Here is a 14,900-nt window from a genome sequence, read left to right as displayed (position 1 = left end):
CCACCATGGCCGTCGCCCACGAAGGACTTGCCTCACTCGGGTAGATGTTCACGAAGTAGGCGATCTCCTTGCCCTTACAAACTCCTTGGTTCAACTCCACAATCTTGACGGAGGTTCCCAAGTGACACCTAACCAATCTAGGAGACACCACTCTCCAAGAGGTAACAAATGGTGTGTTGATGATGGACTCTATGCTCGTGTGCTTCAAATGATAGTCTCCCCAACGCTCAACTCTCTCTCATAGGATTTTGATTTGGTGGAAAGATGATTTGAGTGGAAAGCAACTTGGGGAAGGCTAGAGATCAAGATTTATGTGGTTGGAATGGAATATCTTGACCTCAACACAAGTGTAGGTGGTTCTCTCTCAGAAAATATGTGTTGGAAGTGTAGGCATGTTCTGATGGCTCTCTCCATGAATGAAGAGTGGGTGGACAGGTATAAATAGCCTCCACACAAAATCTAACCATTACACACAAATCACCAAACTCGGTGGGACCGAATCATGAAACTCGGTCAGACCGATTTAGTTCAAAATGTGAACGTTAGGATTTTCGGTGGGACCGACATGTCAAGTCGGTGGGACCGATTTTGTTAGGGTTAGGGCATAACGTAATCTCGGTGAGACCGATTACCTAAACTCGGTGGAACCGATTTTGGTAATGGACTACCAGAGAGTTGGTCAGCCAAACTCGGTGGGACCGATTCGCTCATCTTAGTTGGACCGAAACGTTACGAAAGGGAAACAGAGAGTATGCATTGCAATCTCGGTGGGACCGATCGCTCATCTCGGTTTGACCGAAACGTTACGAAGGGAAACAGAGAGATTACAATCCCATCTCAGTGAGACCGAGATCCCTATCGGTGATACCAAAAAGACTAGGGTTTCTGGCAGTGGCTATGTCAACAGAACTCGGTGGCGCCGGATAGAAAGTTTTGGTGGGGCCGAGTTTGACTTTTGGTTTGGGACATATGTGGATGTGAGAAAGTAGTTGAGGGCTTTTGGAGCATATCACTAAGCACTTTGAGCAAGTAAGCCATTAGGCAACACCTCATCCCATCTTAATAGTATTGGCTTTTCCTATGGACTCAATGTGATCTTGGATCACTTAAAATGAAAAGATGTAGAGTCCTGAGCTTTGAGCTTGTGCCAATTCTTTGTCCTTATAATTTTGAGGGGTCCACTTTTCTCATCCATGTCATGCCAATCATTGAGCTTTCCTGAAATGATTATCTTTAAGTAGAATTAGCTCAATGAGTTATATGTTGTTAGTAATTACCAAAACCACCCAGGGATAGTTGCACTTTCAATCTCCCCCTTTTTGGTAACTGATGACAACATATAGATCAAAGCTTCGACAAATGATTATAAGATAAAAAAACATCGTCGCTTTGAGAAGTATGTGATAAGCAAGAGCTCCCCCTAAATTTGTGCATTATTTAAAATTTGCTTTTGAATGCAAATGCACAATCGATTAGGATCATGGGTTACTCTTCCATGTAACATACATCTTGGTGGAGCGCTCAAAATGATAGAGATTAAAAGCATGCACTCATCACCAAGCAAGTGAATGATCATATATGGAATATAAAGGATAGCATCATTCAACCAAACATTAAGGGTAGCATATGATCAAACACATGATCATATAAGTATCTCACAAGGACATAAAGTATCTCACACAAGTACTCAATGAAGAAGTTCAACCAAAAACTAGCAAGAGAGATAAAAAAGAAACACTCTCTCTCGAAGCCTATGATCTATACATTTTTCTCCCCCTTTGGCAACAAGTTACCAAAAAGTTCAAAAATGCATAGTGCTAAACGACTCTCAGGCTTGATCTTCGGGAGGTGGTGTAGAGAGAACTCCAAGGACGAAGGCTTCCGATGAAGTAGTTGGAGCTGATGGAGTGGGTGCTGGAGCTGGCACGGGAGCTGTGCCTGCTGGTGCTGACACTGAAGCTCGAGTGTCTGTCACGGGCACTGCAGCAGACCTTGGACCTCGTGGCACTCGCTTGAAAGCATCAGTAGTAGACTTGCCCTTCTTCTCCTCTGCTTCCTCCTGTAGCTGCTCAACTGCAGTTTGGATCTCAGTTACCTTGACATCCAGATCATAGAACTTCTGCTCAACAATCCTCTCCAAACTCTCCTGGTTCTTAGTCAGGGTGGCCATGCCCTGCTCAATCCTCAGGGTGGATTGGATCAGATATCCAAGCTGGTCTTGCTTGCTCTTCAAGAATACCTGAGATGCCTCTTCTATAGTTGGTATCTTTGCAGCTTTCTCTGCCCTTGCCTTCTCTCTCTTTTCATGTGCTTGAGCTGAAGATGGTTCATTTTCATCCATCACCACAGTGTTGTCTTTAAATTCAGGGTATATAGGCAGGTGCTCCTTATCCAAAAGATATGTTCCTGTGCCCATCTTTGAGTTGATGAGCTCATGAATTTGTGGGGCATACCCACAGCTTCTCTTCTGGTCAGCAGCAGTCCTCTTGATTGTCTCAACAATCAAACTCATGACCTTGAACTTCTGTGGGACATCAAATATGTGCAGCAAGTTTATAGCATGTCCATTGATCATCTTGTGTAGCAGTGTGTGCCTTAGAATCCAGTTTACGGTAGGCAGACCAGACAACAAGTACTGGACCGATCCAAACTTATGTGTATCCAAAGCAGCATCTATGATCTCTCTGTACATGTTGGCCATTGTGTTGTGGTCTTTCTTCTTCTCAGCATAAACATCCAAGTCATGTTCATGCTCTGCAGGGGCATTGATCAACTTAGCCCATTCATCAACAGAAGATTGGTACCTGGTACCCTCAGACATCCAAACAATCTTCCCATCTAGATAGAAATGGGCAGTGGAGTAGAACTGCATGATCAGCTCATCGTTCCACTTGGTGAGCTTCTGGGCCACAAAGGCATCAACTCCACATGCCTTGAAGCTATCATATACACCTGGATAGTGATCTTCATTCTCTTGAATGTATTCTCAGTCAACCCATTTCATGTCACACACAATGGGCTTCTTGTCAAGCAACACTGTCTCATAAAAATCTTGCTGTTCCTTGGTGTGAAACATGTAGTCCACAGCAGTCCTCCTCCTGACAGCATATGGATCAGACTGTCTCCATAACCTCAGTCCCGTATCCCTCCTGATTTTCATGTTTTCTGCCACAGGGTGAGCATCATTATGGTCAGGGATCTTAGGTTTCAGCTTCCTCAACACAACTGAGGCATCTTCTTCTTCAACAGCTTCAGGCACTGGGGCCTTGTTTTTCTCCTCAGCAGGAATGTTTCTAGTGCTTCTCTTGGGTTTAGGCTTCTGAGCTGGAGCAGCAGCCTTGGGAGCAGCTTTGGGCTTAGATGGAGCAGCCCCTGATCTGATTGCATCTCCCATGAGCTTTTGAGCCTTAGGAGCTGGTGCAGCATCCTCTTTTTCTTCTTCTTCATCTCTCATAATTGATGATTTGCCAAGCACTCTGGCAGTGGTCTTCTTGACCCTTTCCTTCCTTTTCTTCCCTTCTCCAGCAGCCTCTCAGTTGGCTTTGAGGTTTCAACAGTGGATGCTCTGGCCTTAGACATGGGGACTCTTTTTGCTAGTGCCTTCTTATGCATCCCTGGCTTGACTGTAGCAGCTGAGCCATACTCCTTTTTCAACACCTTTTTCTTTGAAGTGGCCTCATCCTCAATAGCCACATAATCTTCATCCTCTGAATCAGAAGTTCTCTTCTTCCTCATCCTGGTAGCTACCTTTGGCAAGTTACTTGGTGTGCTCCTGCTGCCATCATCAGAAGAACTGGAGGGACTAGTGCCCTCACTCAGTTGAACCTGCTCCTCAGACTTGTTATGGCTGTCACTTTGGTCAGACATCTTGCAAGCAAACTGTCAGCAGACCCTGTGAATAGATTATAGATGAGGTAGAGTAGATGAGCATCACAAAGTACAGGAGTTTTGCAAAATAATTGACCCAAAAACTTAGTTTTAGTTCTTCATAGAAAGCATTTCGGATCTACCGATTTGTAAACTCGGTGATACCGAAGCATTTTTTGGAACCTAAACTAGTGAACTCGGTCAGACCGAGTCACAGTTCGGTGGCACCGACACTGCTAGGGTTTAGAGAATTGAACTCGGTCATACCGGTTTGCAATTTTCGGTCAGACCAAAAACGCATGTGCAATGGCCTAAGCCAAATCGGTGAGACCGATTTCTACAACTTGGTCGGTCCAAGATGAATTCGGCGGAGACCTAACCCTAAATTTTCAAATCAAAACTAATCTACAGGACGTTTTCGCTGGACAGGATGATTTCATTCGTGGCAAGAATCATGGCAAAGCAATGTGTGAAGAATCAGAGTAATGGATTAGCACAAAGATCAAGTTCATACCCTAGTTCGGCGGCGAACTTGCTATGGCAGCAACGGCAGGGCAGATTGCCGTTGACGGCGGCGGAGACCAGCAGCGGGAGGTCGCTGACGGCGAGAGGATGATCCGGAGACCCGAGGAGGCAGAGTAAGTTATGCGCGGGCGAAGGGTTTCTGAAAAAATTCCAAATTTTGGCCCGTCAGTATATATAACCTGACCCTGTCGGTGTGACTGAGTGGAACAACTCGGTGGCACCGAGATGCAAAACTGCAGGCAGTTACTGTAACTCAGTGTGACCGAAAGGTTCTAATCGGTTGCACCAAGATTGAAAACCTAGATCCACTAAGTGATCTCGGTAGGACCGAAAAGGATGAATCGGTCAGACCGAAATACACAAAGAGGTTTTGGAAGTTTAATTCTATGACGAATCGGGAACTCTGAGTGCTCCTCACACAGAGTGGTTCAAATCTGACTTGTTCAAACTTTGTGACGTAGCATGAATAGAGTTTGAGACGAGAAAAGCATAGATAGCTAGAGAGAGTTCTCAGGCATTCTTGTCCATCCATTTGGCAAAAGAGAAAAAGGCCAAACAATCAAAGCAACAAATGGATGTCCTCGAATGAGTAAAATATGCAACCAACATGCTCACACAATAAGATGGCAAAAGAAATATGTGACAAAGCATGCACAAACACTCTAGCATCTATCAAGCAATTGGCGATGACTAGGTCATCTATATATGAGTATATTGACTTAGGAGTCAAATGAGAACATTTGATCATAGGTCATACTCATCATTTAAAAACAAGCGGGGTTACCACTTTTACATAAAGCATTGTTGTGTTCACACCATTAGAGTTGCTTTAGCTCAATTGATTAGAGTAAAGCTCCCCCTAGATGTGATATCCCCCCTAAGAGGGATCAACTAACCTTGGGTTTTGTCGATGATGACTTCATGTAGGTGTTGAAGATGTGGATGCTCAATGTTGATGTAGATCATTCGGAGCAATCCTTTGGAGTGAGTTGCACTTTCAATACCTACATGGGTTAGTCCCACAAGGAACAAACAAGGATATCCATAGACATAGGAGGATGTGAACACAAGATGATGTCCATGGAAGCATTAGGTTACCTTGTCCCTTGTCTTACCAACAAGAGGATTTGTGACTCCTTGAACTAGTGCAAGATACGAAAGTTGTTTGCACTTGTCCTCACCAAAATGATATGAGTGAAGTATGTTGGCGGAGTCACCCTCAAGAACTCTCTAGTTCTTCTTCTTCGGGATCCACACCATCTTGATGGGAATCCTTGGAGGTGTAGTCGTACTTGATGTAGAACTTGATGTAGTCTTGGGAACCCACTTGACCAAGGCCTTAGGAGCTTCTTCAAATGCATCAATCTCCTCTTGAAGCTTGTCCTTGCCTTTTAGCTTGTGGTCTTGTGGTGGAAGATCATCTTGAGATTGTGTTCCTTTGAAAGAAGTAGGATCGTACTTCTCTTTTTGAGGAACAAACTTCATCTTGGGGTATTGATCTTCTTCCCACTCAACTCCATTGGCATTGAACTTTCTTTCAAAACCAACACCTTGATTCTTCCGGTGTCTTCCTTGCTTGCATACAATTTCCTCAAATTGCTTACTTCCGGCAAGGCTCTTGTAAACACCTTTCTCTATAATTCCCTTCAATAAGCTATTTTCTTGCTCAAGTGTAACTTGGCTAAGAGAATCATTAGTGGAGTCAAGAGAGCTACTAGCAGCAACAACATTGGATTTAGCATGATTGTTGTTACTACTAGATGAAGAATCTTTCTTGTTCTTGTTGCTACATTTAACTTGTGGCATGTAAGTAGACAAGATTAAACTCTTGGAAATGTAAGAAGAACTTTTCTTGCGAAGATCATCATTGATTGCCTTTAAAAACTCATGTTATTGCTCAAGGTTGAGCTTTTCAAAGCGTAGCTTATCATGAGTCTTTAAAAGTTCTCGATGATCTTCCAAGGTAGTTTCATGAGCTAACTTAAGAGTGTTTAGTTCTTCAGTTAGGCGCTCAATATCCTTCTTATCATCTTTGTTCGTTTTATCTTGATTATCATGATTAATAGCAAGCTCATCATAGTTTTCATAACTAGAGTTGTCAACAAGTAAATCATCATCTCCTAGCAAATCATCTTCATCACTATTGAAATCAACATACTCGGGGTGTGTTACCTTTGGACCTTTAGCCTGAAGCATCTCCCAATTCGTTCATTTGGTGAGTCAAATATGTCGAAGGAGTTGGTTGTCACAAGTGCTAGTCCGGCAACACCTTCATCTTGAGTATATTCGGAGTCGGAGTGATAACTTCTTTCGGAGTGATTGTCGGAGTCGGAACCGGATACCCATTCACCAACATGAGCTTGATGTCTTCTTTTTGTGTATCTCCTTGATGACTTGTCCTTCCTTTCTGAGTCCTTGCTTCACCGAGAGGGTCTTCATTCATAATGATCATCTCTACTCCTTATCTCTCTTGATGTTGATTCTTCTCTTCGACTCCTTCTTTTGGGAGAATCTTCTCTTCTTTTGTAGGGGTTGTACATTCATTTGAGTAGTGTCCGGGTCTTCCAGAATTGTAGCAATTACGCTCACGACTAGAAGATCTTTTGTCATTGTAGGACCTTGACTTGGAACTTCTTTCCTTGCTTCTACTCTTGTAGAACTTGTTGAAGTTCTTCACCATTAGACTCAATTCTTCATTGAAGGTTTGCTTCTCACTTGATGATGTGGGAGCATCACACGAGGCTTTGTAAGCACCACTTGACTTGTTGTGAAGCTCTTCCTTATCCTTGACTGACATCTCATGAGCAACAATTCTTCCAATAACTTCTGTTGGCTTGAGATCTTTGTAATTGGGCATCATTTGGATCAATGTGCACACGGTATCATATTTTCCATCCAAGGCTTAGGATCTTCTTGATGGTGAATCTATCGGTCATCTCTTCACTTCCTAAGCCAGCAATCTCATTTGTGATGAGAGCAAGCCTAGAGTACATTTCAGCGATGCCTTCACCATCCTTCATTTTGAACTTGTCAAGATGACTTTGAAGCACATCCAATTTGGATTCCTTGACAGATTCAGTACCTTCGTGCATATCAATCAAAGTATCCTAAATTTCCTTTGCATTCTCAAGACGGCTGATTTTGTCAAATTCTTCAAGGCATACTCCATTGCAAAGAATATCACAAGCTTGAGCATTGTATTGTAGCATCTTCAACTCTTCCGCGGTAGCTTCACAGTTTGGTTCTCTCCCATCGAAGAATTCACCTTGCAAGCCAATACACACAATAGCCCAAATGGCGGGGTTATGTCCAAGAATATGCATTTTCATCTTATGCTTCCAACTAGCAAAATTTGTACCATCAAAGTAAGGACCTCTATGGTGGTAATTTCTCTCGCTAGACGCCATACTCTCCTAGGTTGCGAAACCAAGGCTATGACCACCAAAAGCTATGGAAATCAAAGCAAATGGAGACCAAAGCTCTGATACCACTTGTAGGATCGAAAGTATGTCTAGAGGGGGGTGATTAGACTACTTGACCAAATAAAAATCTAGCCTTTTCCCAATTTTAGTTCTAGGCAGATTTTAGCAACTTAGCACAAATCAAGCAATCAACCTACACATGCAATTCTAAGAGTATAGCAGCGGAAAGTAAAACAATTGCATATGAAGGTAAAGGGAGGAGTTTGGAGTATGCAAACGCAATTGGAGACACGGAGATTTTTGGCGTGGTTCCGATAGGTGGTGCTATCGTACATCCATGTTGATGGAGACTTCAACCCACGAAGGGTAACGGTTGCGCGAGTCCACGGAGGGCTCCACCCACGAAGGGTCCATGAAGAAGCAACCTTGTCTATCCCACCATGGCCGTCGCCCACGAAGGACTTGCCTCACTCGGGTAGATCTTCACGAAGTAGGCAATCTCCTTGCCCTTACAAACTCCTTGGTTCAACTCCACAATCTTGACGGAGGCTCCCAAGTGACACCTAACCAATCTAGGAGACGCCACTCTCCAAGAGGTAACAAATGGTATGTTGATGATGGACTCTTTGCTCTTGTGCTTCAAATGATAGTCTCCCCAACACTCAACTCTCTCTCACAGGATTTTGATTTGGTGGAAAGATGATTTGAGTGGAAAGCAACTTGTGGAAGGCTAGAGATCAAGATTTATGTGGTTGGAATGGAATATCTTGACCTCAACACAAGTGTAGGTGGTTCTCTCTTAGAAAATATGTGTTGGAAGTGTAGGCATGTTCTGATGGCTCTCTTCATGAATGAAGAGTGGGTGGAGGGGTATAAATAGCCTCCACACAAAGTCTAACCATTACACACAAATCAACAAACTCGGTGGGACCGAATCATGAAACTCGGTCAGACCGATTTAGTTCAAAATGTGAACGTTAGGATTTTCTGTGGGACCAACATGTCAACTCGGTGGGACCAATTTTGTTAGGGTTAGGGCATAACGTAATCTCGGTGAGACCAATTACCTAAACTCGATGGAACCGATTTTGGTAATGGACTAACAGAGAGTTGGTCAGGCAAACTTGGTGGGACCGATTCGCTCATCTCGGTTGGACCGAAACATTACGAAAGGGACACAGAGATTTTGCATTGCAATCTCGGTGGGACCGATCGCTCATCTCGGTTTGACCGAAACGTTACAAAGGGAAACAGAGATATTACAATCCCATCTCGGTGAGACCGAGATCCCTATCGGTGAGACCGAAAAGACTAGGGTTTCTGGCAGTGGCTATGTCAACAGAACTCGGTGGCGCCGGATAGAAAGTTTCAGTGGGGCCGAGTTTGACTTTTGGTTTGGGACATATGTGGATGTGAGAAAGTAGTTGAGGGCTTTTGGAGCATATCACTAAGCACTTTGAGCAAGTAAGCCATTAGGCAACACCTCATCCCCTGTTAATAGTATTGGCTTTTCCTATGGACTCAATGTGATCTTGGATCACTTAAATTGAAAAGATGTAGAGTCTTGAGCTTTGAGCTTGAGCCAATTCTTTGTACTTAGAATTTTGAGGGATCCACTTTTCTCATCCATGCCATGCCAATCACTGAGCTTTCCTGAAATGATTATCTTTAAGTAGCATTAGCTCAATGAGTTATATGTTGTTAGGAATTACCAAAACCACCCAGGGATAGTTGCACTTTCACCCACAAGATAAACTAATCATATGATTGCATCTAGATGTTCCGTGCAATGCATGGGCATCTTGCTGGTACAATATGAATATGTCGAATTGGGACCAAACATGGAGATATATCGTTTTTGTGTGAGAAGAGTGAGGTCAGTTGAGACATACATAAAGAGATAGAGATAGAGAGAGAGAGAGAGATTGAGCGAGCGTGGGCTGCCATGAGGTCGAAATAGTGGGGCGGCATGGAGAGACTGGCCTAGATAGACAATCTGCATGAGAGAGTATAGAGCGTATCGGTCGAGGCCCGAACAGGGAGATATATCGTTTGTGTGTGAGAGAAAGCGAGGTTAATAAGACTTAGATAAAGAGAGAGAGAGAGAGAGAGACAGAGAGAGAGATTGAGCGAGTGTGGGCCACCGTGCGGAAGAAAGAGTGAGATGGTCTCAAGAGAGTGACCTAGATAGACAATGTGCGTGCGATCGCGCAAGAGGGTGGGTCTAGATAGGCAATGCATGTATCTAGTGAGAGAGGGTGGGAGGGAGAGAGGGAGAACTCAACATGGAGTGCAATGGCGAGTGTGTGAGAGAGATACATTTGTTGACAGAGTGGAAAAGGGGGGTTGTGTTTTGAGAGAGTTAGAGATCAAAACATGGAGAGAAACAATGAGCGTGTGTCAGAAACCAATAGCTCTGTACGGTGGTTAGGAGAGGAAGATTGATCGATAGAGGAAGTATGTAGCGTGTGTGCTGAAGGGGGGGGGCTAAAAACAACATTTGAATGTAGATAGTACTATACTTAATATTGATGTTTCGATTTACTATACATTGTGCGGTTTGAATTGAGGACCATGCATATGGCTTTCGTAATTATTTCGAATTCATGCCATACTAGGTTTGCAAAAGTTTATATTGACTCGATTGTTGTGCTATTTTGTATGTGTGTGGTCATATGCTTGAATCCATCCAAAGTTTTCTCACTACCATTGTGTTCATCGTATACATATGAATTTGAATTAAGAAAGTAGCATGGACACCGTGAAATGCGAAATCCATGTTAGAATTGGAGATCGCCATGTGACAAACACACTCTAATTCAAAGAACTCTTCTAATTAATTTATACTAGCATCTTGTTTTGAAGGTCTAATTATTTGCAAGGAAAAAATGGTCATGGTAATACATACAGATTCGTTTGCCAATGAAAGAGGATTCATTTGCATTCTCTAATGTAGCCACAACAGGTAGACCATGGTCGTGTCGTGGTGGTAGCGTGTGTCGTACGCACGCTAGCACCCACACCCTCCCTCTCCCCCAGAAAAAATGAAGGACGACAAAAAAAGTCCGCGCTTCCATGCTTTGGATTGAAATATCTGGCGGACCCAATTCCAGCCCTGCAAAATCTCCCTTCTCCCCCATCCCCTTCTACGCCCAGAGCGCTAAAATCCCTAATTCGCCGCCAACCCAAGCAAAATTCGAATCGCCCCTCGTCTCGCCTCTTTCCCCGCCTCTGTGCCGAATGACGACGACGAAGATGATGATCGCACTTTGCCACCGCACCGGAGCTACCTCATCTACGCCCTCGTACACCGCACCGGGTGGTCCACCGAGAATGTCGGTCGTAGTTGCCTCACAGACACCGACTTCCACCACATCAGGTGCTCTTCACCGACGCCGTCTCCCACCTCATTGGGGCTACTTCACCAAGCACATCATCAACCTCCACCCCTCAAGGCCATTGGTGCTTCACTGCATCGTAGCGCTCTGCTGCCGCTCAAGATATGCATTTGTATGCAGCCAGCCAACGCCAGCGCATCACCCCCAACGGCTCTGAAGTGACCCGCACTCTAGGCGAGCATGCCCAAACGCCGGTATGAACTAGGTATCCACATATCACTCCCATGTGCAGTGTTCCGACGATGTTTGGGTATCCTTTTACTGCTCTCTTAGCTTACACACCTATGCAACTCTGACTTTAACTCTTATTTCTTCTGGAGATATCATCTGAAACAAGCAAAACCATTTTTTTAGCGAAGCATGATGGCGCTATGGGATCTGGTACACATCATGCATGCTGTTATAACCTTGTAAGTACCTATCCTCCGGTACAATAGCAAGGTCGATTCCTCTCATTTGATCAACCATTCGTCGTGCCAAAATTGCAGAGGGGGATGCAAGGAGCACAGGGCCTGCACATCCAAACAAGTGGTAACATGGATCTGTACATGGAACATCCCAAGCGCAAGCAGAGCTGCAGTGAGCCTGTATAAAGAGCTAGCGTAAGTCCCTGTATTTCAGGTAATTCATACTGGCATGCATGTATGATTTTTGTGCAGTGGTGGATCCACGAATTCAAGTTACCAGGGAAAATTTTAACTTAAAAATACGACGGCACTTTCACTGCGAAAATCAACATAACTTGGGAAATGTGAACCTACATGCACTTTGAAAACCATCTAATGATCCAAAGTAGTTCCAGATTATAAACCACTAGATGGTGTCAGCACCAAAAAACACAAAAAAACAACATGGTGGACAACGACTACTAACATGGACTGTACCTACTTGAATTATTCGTTCTCTGGCCGAAAATATCCAAGTCTAATTGCACCTATAACTAGTGCGCAAACTGCATATCAATATATCTATCTTGCACAAGTATGCCAATAGTTTGAAACAACATATTAGAAAATTATTTATGCTAGGTTTTCAAGATACCGGGACGTTGTGGTAGATGGCCTCGATGTTTCCTCAAGCCATGAAAATTTACTATAATTTGCTTGCCATTAATTCCTACAAAATCTCTCTCTCTCTCTCAACATAGCAGATCATCATTATGACACTAAATCCTTCAATGGGAGCTTGCAAAATGCTTGCATTAGATCCCTCATTAGACACTATATGTCAGCGCCCCTACACCAGCAGTCTCCAGCGGGTGTGCTGACATGGATGATCTAGGCACTGGTGGCTCGACCAGCTCGCCACCAAGCCCAATGCCCAAGAGGAACAGGCGGCCCAACACGCGCGTCACTGGGCCGGCGTGGACGCAATGACTCCAACCCACGGCCACGACAACTTAAGGCAGCGGCACCAGCGAGCGACCTATCCAGAGGATCAGGAAGAAACGGCTACGGCGGCTACCCACTCGCAATTCCCCATTCTTGTAACCCTAGATCGTGTACCTGAGATAATTCTGTCGATCCACTCTGTAGCTACCTTGATCGAGAGCAATCCATATCCTACACCTTACATCTGGTATCAGAGACCATCCCCACCCCCTTCCACAGTGTCGGTTCGGCTCAGTTCATCGAGACCCGATCTCTGTGCCAAGGTCGAGCTCACCTCACGGCCATGGATCCATCCATCCAGTCCTTCCTGGAGCGGCTGGAGACGACCCTCAAGGAGCACACTGCAGCTATCCACGCATCCAACTCCAAGATCGACGATCTCGTGCCGTGGCGCCCCGATCTCGAGCGGCTCGTCGTCGACCTGTCCGATGCGGTGGCGGCCCTACAGATCGCTCTGCCACCACGACCGGAGGCCGCGACGAATCAGGCGCTCCCTCCGAACACCGTACCGCCTGCGACGACCGGGGCCCACACTGGGACCGCGTCTGGCGCGGCGTCTCTGCTTCAAGGGCCCGTTGGCCACGGCGTCTTCAACATCTCACGGGGGCTGCCCGCGGCGTCGGTCCAGATGCCGCCGCCACTCCCGGCAAACGGTCAGTACGACGCCCCCCCTGTCACCCCTCGCTCTCTCACCGTTCGCCCACGCGAGTCAGTTGCTCAGCGGACTGGGCCAGGCGCATCCGTCCATCCAGTTTCCGCAGTTCACGGGTCACAATCCCAAACTATGGAAAACTCTTTGCGAGCAGTACTTTACCATGTTTGGAATTCTTCCATCTTTCTGGGTACCCATGGCAGCGTTGAATTTTTTGGGTTCCGCATCCATCTGGCTGCAATCCATCCAGAAGCGGCTCGCGGAGTTTGATTGGGAGTCCTTCACCACTCTGTTGTTTACGCGTTTTGGTTGCGATCGCCACCAAACGCTGATCCGGCAGTTTTACACTATGCGGCAAACCACAACAGTCGCAGATTACATTGAGCAATTTGAGTCCATTATTAATCATCTTAGTTCGTATTCTGACACGATTCACCCATTCTATTTTATCACTCGTTTTGTTGAGGGACTCCGGAAGGACATTCGCGCCGTGGTCTTGGTTCAGAAGCCGCCGGACCTGGACACGGCATGTGCGCTGGCGCTCCTGCAAGAGGAAGTGGTCGATGGTGCGGCGTCCATCACACGCCTTTTGCACGATCCCCCTGTGCGCGGGGGAGTGGCGCTTCCCCTGCCGCCACCACCAACGCGGGCGGAAGTGGCGTCCTCTTCCTCGACAGCCACCGATCATCGCGGTACTGATGCCGCGCGCGCTGACAACAGCAAAGTCAAGGCGATGCGTGACTACCGACGCGCTCATGGACTGTGCTTCAAGTGCGGTGAGTGTTGGGGCCACGACCATGTCTGCCCAACATCGGTCCAGCTACACGTCATTGAGGAGATGCTTGAACTCTTCGGCGTCGCCACCACCAAGCGAGGGCGCAGGGCCGAGTGACACCGTGATGGCCATATCACGGTCGGCTCTTGATGGCACCGTCTCGTCGAAGGCTTTCCAGCTGCTGGCAACCATTCAAGGCCGCGAGGTTCTGCTGTTGGTGGATAGCGGTAGTTCCACCTCATTCATCAACCAAGCGTTGGCGCAACAGCTGTCGGGAGTCGTGCCTCTGTAGCAACACTGCCGTGTCCGCGTCTCGGACAATGGCGAACTCACATGTTCTGCAGTTCTGCCAGCCTGCAAGTGGGCATCTCAGGGTCAAGAATTCGTCACCGAGATGAAGATCCTCCCTCTGGGCACTTATGATGCTATCCTCAGTATGGATTGGCTAGAGATGCATAGTCCGATGACCGTTGATTGGAAGAACAAGGTCATTTAAATTCCAACTCCCCTGGGTTCAGCTCGTCTGTTCGGCCACGAGGCGAACACTACAGATTGTCATCTGATCAGCAGCCTGCAGCTACAGAACATGTGTCGTCAAGGCTCTCTGCTGCATATGGTTCTTCTTTACCCAATATCAGAGGATTGCCCTACTGCACCCAGCACACCACTAGATTTACAGTGCATATTGGATGAGTTCAAGGATGTATTTGGGGACCCTGAGGGGCTGCCACCGCGTCGTGCTTGTGACCATAAGATTCCGCTAATGCCAGGTGCTCAGCCAGTGAACATACGACCGTACAGACACAAACCAGAGCTCAAGTCGGAAATTGAGAGACAAGTCGAAGAGTTATTGAATTCAGGAGTGATACA

General features: G+C 45.9%; 1 pseudogene; it reads left to right on the top strand.

Annotated features, from left to right (window-relative positions):
* LOC147970895 (uncharacterized) overlaps positions 1–13,954 on the top strand; it is a 54,191-nt pseudogene extending 40,237 nt beyond the window's left edge.
* The last annotated feature ends 946 nt before the right edge of the window (positions 13,955–14,900 follow it).

Source organism: Triticum urartu, chromosome 5A (genome assembly GCF_056163025.1).
Source record: "Triticum urartu cultivar PI428250 chromosome 5A, HENAU_Tu73, whole genome shotgun sequence".
Classification (NCBI taxonomy): Eukaryota; Viridiplantae; Streptophyta; class Magnoliopsida; order Poales; family Poaceae; genus Triticum; species Triticum urartu.
This window is presented reverse-complemented; position numbering and strand designations above follow the sequence as displayed.